We start from the raw sequence: 12950 nt of genomic DNA, 5'->3' as shown, positions 1-12950 counted from the left end.
TAGATCTAGAATTGATCCTCAATGTTGCAGCAGACGAGGCTACATACTAGATATAGACTGGAACAACTTTTGCAAAAGAAAACTTCTGTCAGCAAATTCATGAAAAGTTGGTTAAAACACATTTGGTCTAGGTGAAAACTATATATGCTAAACATGAATATTCTGTTTACCATTAAGTTTGGTTCAATCGTTTTTCATTTAATCGTTTTAACATGGTTCGTACAACTTCAGACAAACAAATTTCACAACTTTTCAAGGAGGTTTCAAGGTTCAAGGACTAAAATTTAAGCTAATGTATTTAATAAATCAACATTCTTTAACCCCCTTTGATCACCCTATTCGTTAAAACACATCATGGTGTCATATTTTACTATTTTTACTTCTTCGGCCATCATTGATCACATTATTTTATGCTACTTTCCGGAATAAGACTTTGCAAAATGACTGGCATGGGTATGACTTGCAATTGCATCTGAGATACAGAAATAGCATTTGAAATACATGTAAAGAAACTGAAATAAAATAATTTTTATTGTTCAGGCACAAAAATGTTTTATACGTTTCCCGTGAGTTTTACAGGTTCTTAAACCGAGGGTGAGCCAAATTTTCCTCAGAAAAGGGAAAAAAGGGTCTGGCGTAGACAAGGTTGTGAATATATTTCAAGGACTTTTCAAGACCTAATAAAGAAATCAAGTACTTTTCAAGGACCTAAATTGAATTCAAGGACTTTTAAAGACGACTAGTAAAATTCAAAACCTTTTTAAGATTGTACGAACCATGGGTTTAAATTGGTAAACAACATTTTCGTGTTCCGAGTACATAATTTTCATCCAAGAGAGTGTATAATTTTGTATCAACTTCTCCTCCAGTTAGCAGGAGAAAAGTTTTCTCAATCTCATGGTACATGAATGATACACACATGTACGTGGGTGCATGCAGAGCTGAGGTGAACTCACTAACCTAAATGCACTAGTGTACAGGTGTTACCATAACATGTTCACAGGCTCACCCATTGGAGACAGCAAGGTCACAGAAGTCAAAGAAAGCTTCTGTTCATGATAATTAACCACTGGAATTTTCACGAAGTTAAGAAAAGTGGACTAGCACTGGGGAGTATTTTATAAGGAGAAAATTGAACCACAGCATATGAGGTGTACCAAAAATTGGACTGTCAAGTTTTTTTTTTTTTTAAACGGGGTGCTTCAAAAACGTGCAGACAGTCAAGTAAACCAAAATGATTTAAGGGGACAAAATTGAAGTGCCAGCAAATTTGAGAGAGTGACCATTGCAAGGACAAATGCTACATGTACAAATGTTTCGATACCAAAGGCAAGAAAGCCAATTAAGATTCTTCATTTAACAGCAACGCGAAACTGCAAAGAAAATTGTTCACATTTAATGGGTTTCTTTTGCGATGTTTCAGGAAATATCAACGCTGGCATGACAGATTTCACACTTTGATGAAATATTTCAGCTGGTGTTTTGGGCGCTTAATTTACCAAAAATATGCCAGATAAAGGGGAAAGAAGGAAGCGAAAAAGGGAGAGAGCTGAAGGAGAGAATTCTTCTCCCCCCGCCTCCATCTAAACCTCCTCTCCCCTACAGTGTAGCCCCTTAGGAAGGCCTGATACTCAGGCTAAAACGGGGGGCTGGATTGTACAATGGAATTTAAGGCCTAAATTTTAAAAAAGAAAAATGATCCATACCTCTAAATCTAAATTATCAGCACTGATATAACTTGATGGAATTTTCATTAAATCTGCAAAACATAATGTTTTTAACATAGTTCATGAAATCCTGCTCTAATCAACCAAGATTATAACCACCAGAGCCTGAATGAAGACTTAAGAGTGGAGATATTTACCTTGGTGATTAATTCATGTGCAACCACATGCTAGTACCATAAACTGACCCCACAATAAATTTACCACAGTTTTTTTACCATGGAAAATGCTCTTTATGATTGATACGATGGTGTATGTAAAGTCTGCATTAATTGGTTCTCATTACAGTGGAACCCCTTTAATAGAGTTACCAATGAACCAAAGAAATTTGGCCGTATTAACGGGTGACCGTATTAATGAGGGTTTTTTACAAGAAAATGTATGGCAGTTTTGCAGTACGCCCCCAAAATATGGCTGTATTAACGAGGTGACAGTATTATGAGGTGGCTGTATTAGGCAAAGTTCCACTGTACCTGTGTCTCAGATGTCAAGGGCATGATGTGGCGACATTAATAAGTGACTAATCCCAGATTTGAGCCGCAGCTACTGGGTGGGTTATCGCCTAGTCCCTAGGCCTCATTATTATGCGTGGCCAATGCGTTTCGGGTCACGTGGTCCAAGAAAGTTTTTGAGACCTAGACAAATTCGGAGAAGGGGGCGGAGCTTTTGGAAGCGGGCGAGCGGTCAATAACTTTTCCGCGCTGATGAAAGATGTCCAGCAGCCATGGAGAGTAGAGAGGATAACGAGGTTAACCGAGCATTTTTACTCTATGCACGTTTTCATTGTTGAAAGTCCTTTGGACTCTTTTTTTTCATTGATCTCATTAAACTAATTTGAACTTTATTATTTTCATCTCAAAAACTATTTGTAGGCTAAGCAAAACAGCGTCGCAATAAATTATTTAATCAAGGATTGGATGGTAAGCTATAGAAATAAGTTTATATTTGCTCTTGGATATGAAAAGATATCTTTCGTTTCTCTATTTTCGCTAGCTCCTATAAATTTCTCGTCATCTTTTCACTTCGAAATATTTTATGTACCGGTAATTTAATTTTTGGATTTGGAAGCTTATCAAAAACTAATCGGACAGGTTGTTGAATTTGGTCTTTAAATTTGGTAGAATGTCAACAAACTACTGTTTCAAATCTTTTTATCAATAAAGAAATATCATTTTCATGGTTCATTTCAATAACAGAAACCAGGTTAGTTATTTTTGTAATAGTGTCAATAGTGCTGATCTTTAAGTGAAGGATATTCACACGCAAAGTTATTTATAGATTATTTCAGTTGAATGCGTGAACTTTTGGTTGTTTCTGTAGGTACCGGAGTACAGTATACATCATCATGCTTGAATAAATTACTTCGGTCTCAATGCATAATTTGCCCAAATTATTTCCAAATGGAGGAATTACTGACATAGTTTCAAAAGGCAATAAACCAAACAAAATAAGAAAGTAAGTCCGTTCCCTCAGGTCCACAGAGTCCACAGAGTCCAAAGGACCACAGGTCCACAGAGTCCACAGAGTCCACAGGTCCACAGGTCCACAGAGTCCACAGGTCCACAGAGTCCACAGGTCCACAAAGTCCACAGGGTCCACAGATCCACAGAGTCCACAGAGTCCACAGAGTCCACAGAGTCCACAGGTCCAAAGGGTCCACAGGTCCACAGGTCCACGGAGTCCACAGGTGCACAGAGTCCACAGGTGCACAGGTCCACAGAGTCCAATAATCACTTCCTTGTTGTTCCTTGTTGTTCCTTGACTCTTGGAGCTGCTCTAGTTGTTCCATGAACCTTGTCAAAGTGCCTCCGTTTCAAATATTACACCCGTGAGAAATCTCCAATTTATTTCGAAGCTTATGGAGAGAGCAGTGTACTACAAAACCCAAGAGCATTTAGTGCGATCAGAGTTGTACCAAACGCTCCAGTCAGCTTATTGAGCACGCCATAGAACAGAGACGGCCCTTCTTAAGGTACACAATGACATCTTGCCTAACATGGATAACCAGAGGGTTACTCTACTAGTGCTGTTAGACTTGAGTTCAGCGTTTATGAAGTACTTCTCCGTCGTCTTGAGATAACGTTTGGTTCTGCAGATACTGCACTTCAATGGTTCAGATCCTACCTGGCTGGTAGATCACAGCGTGTATTACTTAATGGAGGCTTCTCAGAGGATTTCTCTCTACCTCATGGTGTACCGCAGGGTTCGTGTCTGGGGCCGCTGCTTTTTACAATTTATGCCAGCAAGCTATTTGAGGTAGTGATGCATCACCTCTCAGATGTATATGCAGACGACAACCAGCATACGTATACTGCATAAGCAGACAATAACCAGTTATATATCTCATTTAAGCCTGGTTCTAGTGCGAGTGAATTAGAAGCGGTAACTGCATTACAAGATTGCATTCTACAGATCAACACTTGGATGACGGCTGACAAACTTGAGCTAAATGATGACAAAACAGAATTAATTGTAATTGGAACCTGCGCGCAGTTGGACAAGATAAGCATATCAGAGCTAAGTATTGATCACCTGAAAGTGTCTGCAGTATGCAACATTCAAACCTAGGGACGTGGTTCGACAACCATCTGAGTATGAAAACCGCCATCAACAAGACTTGTCAATCGGGACTTTACCATCTGCATGATATTGGGCGGATTAAAAGATTTCTAAATAGAAAGAAAAAGAGAATTTTTAGGGAATAGCGAAATCGAGAATAGATTATTGCAATAGCCCATTGTATGGTGTTGCCGCTATGAACCTTGGCAATCTTTAACGGGTGCAAAACGCGGCAGTCCGATTGGTGTGCTCATTGCCAGCCAAGACATGAACACGTCACATCGTCCTTTATCCGTCTTCACTGGCTGCCGATTAAGTTTAGAATCAATTTCAAGATTGCTATGCTCTGTTTCAAGTGCATTCATGCAAACGCTCCTAATTATCTTAAAAAAAAGCATGGTCGCCATAAAGAAGACTTTGACATACAACCTCCGCTCGAGCACCAGTATCCAGTTGGAAGACCATTCACGACGATCGAAAAAATTGCTTGGAGATCGAGCCTCTTCCAATCCATCCACCAAGATTTGGAACGGTCTCTGGCAATCATTATAGTCACAGCAAAATTTTAACACCTTTAAGTCATTGCTTAAAACTCACTATCTTAGAGAAGCGTTTAATTTATGATTTCTTTTTAGTGTTTCATAGTATGTATCCTCACACTTCATTGTAAATTCAAAATTGTAAATAGGTAACATAGTAATTTTGGATTCAATTTTAATATGTAAAGCGCATTTGATCATATCCTCCTGTATGTTAATTTGCGCTATACAAATTATAAATATTACTTATTATTCATTCAAAGTATTTCCCTGATTTTGATTGGCTAAAAGCGCACGTTTAATTCACCATAACCAGTTAGTGATGACCAGATTTGGAAGAAATTTGACTTTAACGAGGAAATGATGTCAAAAATGCAGCGTTCGTGCAGGTTAAGGCACCGTTAAGTGAGAAGACCGGGGGACGAGGTTGAGTTGTTTTGATTGTGAATTTGAAAAAATGGCGGACATTTCACTCATTTTAAGGGTAAGAACTAGGCGAAAAAATATCTAAAAACATGGCAAGAACAGCAAGAAGACAACTCGAAGGGCGACATCTGCTATTTCGAGAATATTTGCGGAGGTGAACAAACCTAAACGTACAGTATCGAAGATGAACTTAACATCAATGGATCGATGGAGGTACGCATGTTTTAGCTATGTTTTTAAACTAGGAATTATTTTGAATGAATAATAAAACAGTTATTGAATTCGGCTTTTGTATCATATGAAAAATTATGGAGATCTCAGAGGGTGTTATCCGCCTCGATCTCCATAATTCTTCATAAGATACTCAGCCTCATTCATTAACTGTTAATTATTATTCAACAATATTAACTTTGCCTTCGGTGAATAATTGTTAAATGTTATGAGTTAGAATGTTTTGAGGATAATTATTCACTGACTATCAGCACGCAGGGATGTCGGATTAACACAAGGAAGTTCAATACCAAAGGAACATAGCCTTTACAGAGCTTTAAAACACAGCATCCACCAACACAAACTTGACTTGAACTTTAGTAATACTAAACAGCCTCTGCCAGTAATAATAAACTCTCACTTGAACCGCGAGTCGATATGTAGGTATTTCTTAAGGGTATTTTTGGAAAACTAAGTTTTATGTATTCGACATTGTAAATTAAGCTGAAAAGCCTTTTTGAGGAGATTAATAAAGTTATTATTATTATTATTATTACTCTGTGGACCTATGGACCTGTGGACTCCGTGGACCTGTGGACTCTGTGGACTCTGTGGACCTGTGGACTCTGTGGACCTGTGGACCAGTGGACTGTGTGGACTCTGTGGACTCTGTGGACCTGTGGACTCTGTGGACTCTGTGGACCTGTGGACTCTGTGGACCTGTGGACTCAGTGGACTCTGTGGACCTGTGGACTCTGTGGACCTGTGGACCTGTGGACGTTGTGGACCTGTGGACTCTGTGGAGTCTGTGGACCTGTGGACTCAGTGGACTCTGTGGACCTGTGGACTCTGTGGACTCTGTGGACCTGTGGACGTTGTGGACCTGTGGACTCTGTGGAGTCTGTGGACCTGTGGACTCAGTGGACTCTGTGGACCTGTGGACTCTGTGGACCTGTGGACCTGTGGACGTTGTGGACCTGTGGACTCTGTGGAGTCTGTGGACCTGTGGACTCAGTGGACTCTGTGGACCTGTGGACTCTGTGGACTCTGTGGACCTGTGGACCTGTGGACTCTGTGGACCTGTAGACTCTGTGGACCTGTGGACTCTGTGGACCTGTGGACTCAGTGGACTCTGTGGACCTGTGGACTCTGTGGACTCTGTGGACTCTGTGGACCTGTGGACCTGTGGACCTGTGGACTCTGTGGACCTGTGGACTCTGTGGACTCTGTGGACCTGTGGACTCTGTGGACCTGTGGACTCTGTGGACCTGTTGACCTGTGGACTCTGTGGACCTGTGGACTCTGAGGACCTGTGGAATCTGTGAACTCTGTGGACTCTGTGGACCTGTGGACTTGAGGCAATGGACTGACCCACGGCCTCAATTGTTGCTTAGTATCTTATTTTGTTTGGTTAATTGCCTTTTGAAACTATTTCTGTAATTCCTCCATTTGGAAATAATTTGAGCAAATTATGCATTGAGAACGAAGTAATTTATTCAAGCGTGATGACGTATACTGTGCTCCGGTACCTACAGAAAGAACCGAACTTTTCAAAAAGCAAAAATGCACATGCATGCGCACTCCGTGATTGTCTAGGCATCTCCTGGCCGTTCGTCTCGGATACATCACCGAAATGCATTGACCGAGAAAGGCCTGGAAAGACGCTGTATAAGGACTAGGCAAGGTGGGTTAAAAGTCTTAGTAAACCATACGTAATAAGCATGCACGGTCCCAGCAATGTTGGAAGAGCTGTGCAAACGGATCCAACATTGTTGCACTAAGCTTCGGCGATCACGGAACAAAAGAAATGTTGGGAGCTCGTTGGCTGAAAAATTTGACCGGTTTCAAACTTAAATGCGCAACAACATGCAACAACATCCAACAACATGCAACAGGGTGTGTAAACAGATGCAATATGTAACATCCAACAATGTAGGGAGTTGTTGGTCAACAATGTTGCATCCGTTTGCACGCAGCCTAAGACAAAAACAGTGGAAAGACTGCAATGCATGAAGCACTTTTACTAGTGGTGATATACCCTCCACATAGTAGTACGTTTTATGTGTACAGTACGAGTAAGCAAACAATACCAAAATGTCACACAATCAACTTCACACACTTGTACAATAAACATAGACATGTTTTACGTGCATGAGCTATTTTGAATGCTTCAGTGTAACAGTATCGGTAATCTACTGTTTTAATCCTAGCTAAATTAAGGCTATGTTTTGTGCGTAATTGGGTATTGCTGTACATTAATGAAAATGAGAACCGCTGCATATAGCTCATTCGATCCTCATACTACAGACTCACTGCCTGCTGAAGGCATCCTAGCTGTTCCCCTCAACTACCCTTTGGATCCCCAATTTAGAGCTAGCACCACTCCATACAGTAGTGTACCGATGCTAATCCAGTTTTCCTTTTTCCTTTTATTGGTTTCTATAATTATGGCACAGTCGCCTAAGCTAACACCAACAAAGAGTTTTTATGCCTGTTACAGAATGATTTGGTGCAACAGCTCAAGCGATGTGACCGCATAACTGAATTCTGTGGTGCCAACACTATCCAGAAATAACACGCATAATCTTTTCTTGTTTAACACAAGCGAAATATCATCAAAATAGTTCTTAGACTTTTGGCAGATAAACACCACTACAAACTTATCTTACACTCACCCACTCTTACACTCGGCATTTTTGTTCAGGTTCCTTTCAACAGATTAGGAAAAAATGTTTTCCCAGTACAACTTGTTGCAAAAATTTTCATGTGTGCAATGTTATTTTACTATATATACATATATAAAGCAATGATTTATAAGACTTGTTGACCTCCCTAAACTCTCCTGCATTTGTGAGGCATTGGCAATGTCTAGCGAAATAAAAAATGACCTTTTAAATCTCCAAAAATATTTGATAGTTGGGAAAACAAGTCCATCATCAACAAAAGTCACAGAAGAAATAAAAAAAACAATATTATTTATCGAAAAAAAAAAAATAGATAGCTTTTGAAGTTGCAACTGGGAAGTTTTGAACACATTTACAGAGCAGGATGAGTTAAGATTAAGACCCCCTGGAACGGAAAATCCTGGGGGCTAGGGGGGGTGCGAATCAAAGAGTCTTCCGTGGTGGGGGTATGGATATTTTCTGGAACCACACAATTTGTGCATAATTTGCCAAAAAATAGCGCATAATTTGCTGGGAAAAAAAACGCATAATTCCAGGTAATTGTCCTTAAAATTCCGCTTCATTATTGATTCAAGAGATAAATCTGCAAACCTAATATTCTCAAACTATCAGTAAATAATTTCTTGCACAATAAATGAGTAATTTATAAACAGTACCACATTTTAAGTTAAACTTACTAACTACTTTTGTTAATAACAATTTTTCATATATAAATTTTTATTAATATAATTTGGTGCTTAAAAATTTCCCCTGCCAACTAAACCCAAAGAGTTGGTCGCCAAATCATTTCACTGAACAAAAATTTTAACTTGGAGGGTTGGAGAAACGTTCGCAACATTTGCTTTAACTATCGTAGACAATTTATGCTTACTGCAGCAGTATAAATAAAATGTGATTGCCGTGATAAATCATGAACGCATCAGTCTTGACTGTTTCATCACTCACTGACAAAACTGGCTGTCGCAGAGAGGTTATTTTGGCAGTTGGGGACATGCTTTGGTGGCCGTTGCCATTGAGGAGAGGTGGATGTTGTAGAGAGGTGGCCATTAGTGCAGGTTCAACTGCATTTAACTTTGTCCCATCTCAGAGCTTTTATATGACGCTCTCCGGGAAACTTTTCTCAAGGTGACCTGAACAATGAAATATAAACTGCTACAGTGCAGGCCAGAACTAAGCGAACTTGTACGACTGTCATTTGGCATGGAAACACTTCTCTGAAGTATTCTAACAAAATACACTCAAAAGCATAAAAAACCTGATGGACATAAATTTTGATCACAGTGGAGATAACATTGCCTTTGATTTTAACTGTACGGTACGCAGAAAAAAAAAACACTTCCTAAATCCAGTATTGCCAAGGAATTCCCTCAAAAACCAACAGCCACATAATCTTTACAAGACCTACACAACTACGACAGTAAGGCCAAAGACAAGACCATAACAAAATATTCTTCCTGCTTAGCTACTGTAAATGATCAATATAAAAAGATTTTTATGAGATTGAGTTTAAATCTCTGGCACCAAAAAGAATTGCTGTGTGACTTTTTCTTTTATCTTGACTCCATATGCATGTCAATCAATATTGTAATTTGGAACCTCGTCGGCACGTGCATGAAGAAAACTGGCGAATACATGCACCCGTTTCTCCTTGCTCTGACAAAATGGGCAAACTGGTGTTAGCTGTTAAAGGAAATGGTTTCAGATAAACATCGGGAATACTTGATCCTTGGAGAAAAACCCATTGCCTAGAAAGTGACCGAACGTCAACTCTAATATTCACCAAAGACTGCATGTTTTACACTATTCAAGCATTATTTTTTCTAGTTCTTCACTAAGCACGAATTTTGGTGCTGAGAATACAAGAATGCATTTGAATGTTTGTTTGTTTGTTTGTTTGTTTTTTTGCCTCGGTAACAATAAGACCATTTCATATCATTTACCTTTGAAATTTCCTTGGGCATATTCTGGTGTCGCCATTTTTTTAGCAGACATAAGTCATGATTTTTGGTCAATAGAAGATTTTACAAGTAGATTCAAGAGTAATTGCCTTAAATGTATGAAAGCTTGTTGCAAAGAAAATTGGGATTACAGCTTAACTATGAGGGTGGCTATTTTACTCCCTAACCAAGCCAAGGATGTGAACTTTTCATTTTCTCAAAATTTTAATATGCAAATTTATTTCGTTTTGTGCTGATTTTTGTCACTGTTAAAATGCAAGTACAGACTTTCAGGTCATTAAAAAACGGCTGGTATTAATTTCTTCAAGAGCACAAACCTAGAATTACAATTAGATATAAAAGTAGGATGCCGAGTGGTTTTACAAACAAAACCCTGCACGTCACCAAATTTATTTCGATTAATCACAGTCAAAATCCCTCATGAAGAGTTCCTTAGAATGAGCAACTAGCTTCCCCTTTTCTCATTCAATGTTCAATACTTACTTTGTTCCGCTTTGTTTTCCAAAACAAAAAATAAGAAAATAATGCTCTCATGCAATCAGCTAGTATGCATGTTTGTGAATCACACTGGATGTTCCATTCCGCATGCAAGGAAAAAATTAATCGTGTCCGATAACCCGGGCCTTACACCTAGAGGATTTTGTAGTGTCAAGCTTGTGAACTCTGTTCTTAACTTGCCTGATGGGCAAAATACATGTAAAATTTTGGGGGGAATTGAAATAAGGCAATTTTTTAAAGGCAACAATAAAATATATCCTCAACATATTTTAAGACCAGAGAAAGTGAATTGAAGAGATATTCCATTTCACTGGACTAATAAAATTATTGGCCTTTCAAACAAATTTGTTGACATTCAACAAAAAAATCAAACTCTTTCACTAAAACAAACATTGTGCTTCCAGTGTAAAAATCTGTCAAGGTGTTAGTTTGAGTCAGCCAAAACTGATTTCTTATTCTTGTATTAGATCAAAGTTGCGGTTTAGAAACAAGGTATTTGACCAAGGGGGTTAATTATCCAGATTTCAGGTGATGGGAGTGTGGGGCAAAAATCAAACTCAAAAACTCTCTAGAGCTGCCAACAAACTACAAAAAAAATGTGGGAGAAATAAGCGGAAATTACACAACAACGCTTAATATTTTGTCATCGTAAAAGATCTGCAGGGTGTAAGGGAAGGAAAATTGGGCAGGACCTGGAAATGTTAGGCTCATTACCCATTACTTTCACTATCCACGCATAGAGAAAGGGTTTTGTCTTTAGTCTCCACTGTACACCCGGTTTGTAATCAGCGGTTTAATTTTTTCACTGATTACAGAGGCCGAGTATTAAGCTTATAAATTATACAATGTCAGTGTGCATGTAGTTATCGAATCATGAAGTCACGCGATTCCCCTCTTCTGACCACTATTAATTAACCCTTTAATATAAACGATTGTTACTACAACCTGATATGATAATTGCATTCTAGTTAAGAACGCACAATACAAGACAGAGTACACCAAATCTTACCTTGAGACAATTCCTTGAAGTATCAAGCTTTCGCAAATTAATCACTGATTAATGCAACGGCATGCGGAAAATCTGTACAAAACATGACACGAAGCCATGCGATCGAACGTGTTTGGTGAGAAAGTCAGCCCATGTTGTATGGAATGTCCCTGATTACCAAAATTCGAATATTTACGGCTGAAAAGAAGACAAGGAACAGACTCTGCAAAGATTCCACAGATGTTTTACCTTCGCGTGTCTGAAAACTCTGCGTCTCAAGCCGTAATCTTCCCATTCATTGGTTCAAAAGCGTCCCATGACTGATCACGTGAAGTAAGGAGAAAATTTAGGAACTGGATCTGGATCTGGAATTCTAAACTAGCTGGAGTCGAATGGATTTTATTTTGCGCCATCTTATCCCCATAATCGTCATGAGTCAGAGAAAGAATTAGACTAAAGTATTTGAAATGAATCCAGTTTTGCACACCACAAATCTTATGTTACTTTCGATTCATTTAGTTTTGTTATAAACTGACTAGTGCAACTTAACCCATAACGGAAAACCAATCGATAAATCGATACAGTATTTATTCGATTAAACGCCACGGCATTTATGTCGAAATCATGACTTTTTAATAATCACTGACAACAGTTATTGTAAATCGTTTGTAAAAATTATGTCATTTTAAGGTTCAATGTCTCCCTTATTTTGGAGCCATGTCCAGCACTGGCCATGAAATCCAGAGTTTCTTCACTTCTTACTTAGTTCTACACTTCTCAGAGGTGTGGAAGGTGTGGAATAGTTCGACAAAGTAAGGATATTGTCGCACTTTTCCCCCAGTCATGAACCCTTTGTCATTCTTTACTTAGTTCCACACTTCTCAGAGGTGTGGAAGTGTGGAATAGTCCGACAAAGTAAGGATATTGTCGCACTTTTCCCCCAGTCATGAACCCTTTGTCATTCTTTACTTAGTTCTACTCAGAAGTGTGGAAGTGTGGAAAAGTCCGACAAAGTAAGGATATTGTCGCACTTTCCCCGAGTCATGAACCCTTTGTCATTCTTTACTTAGTTCCACACTTCTCAGAGGTCTAGAAGTGTGGAATAGTGTGACAAACTAAGGATATTGCCGCACTTTTTCCCCAGTCATGAACCCCTTGTGATTCTTTACCTTGTTCCACACTTCTCAGAGGTGTGGAACTGTGAAAAAGTGTGACAAAGTAAGGATATTGTCACACTTTTCCCCCTGTTAAGAACCCCTTGTCATTCTCTACTTAGTTCCACACTTCTCGGAGGTGTGGAAGGGTAGATTAGTCTGACAAGGTAAGTTTAATGTCGCACTTTCCCTGAGTCACGAGAAGCTCAG

This window comes from Porites lutea, chromosome 14 (genome assembly GCF_958299795.1).
Source record: "Porites lutea chromosome 14, jaPorLute2.1, whole genome shotgun sequence".
NCBI classification, from domain to species: Eukaryota; Metazoa; Cnidaria; class Anthozoa; order Scleractinia; family Poritidae; genus Porites; species Porites lutea.
Note: the sequence above shows the minus strand (reverse complement) of the source record.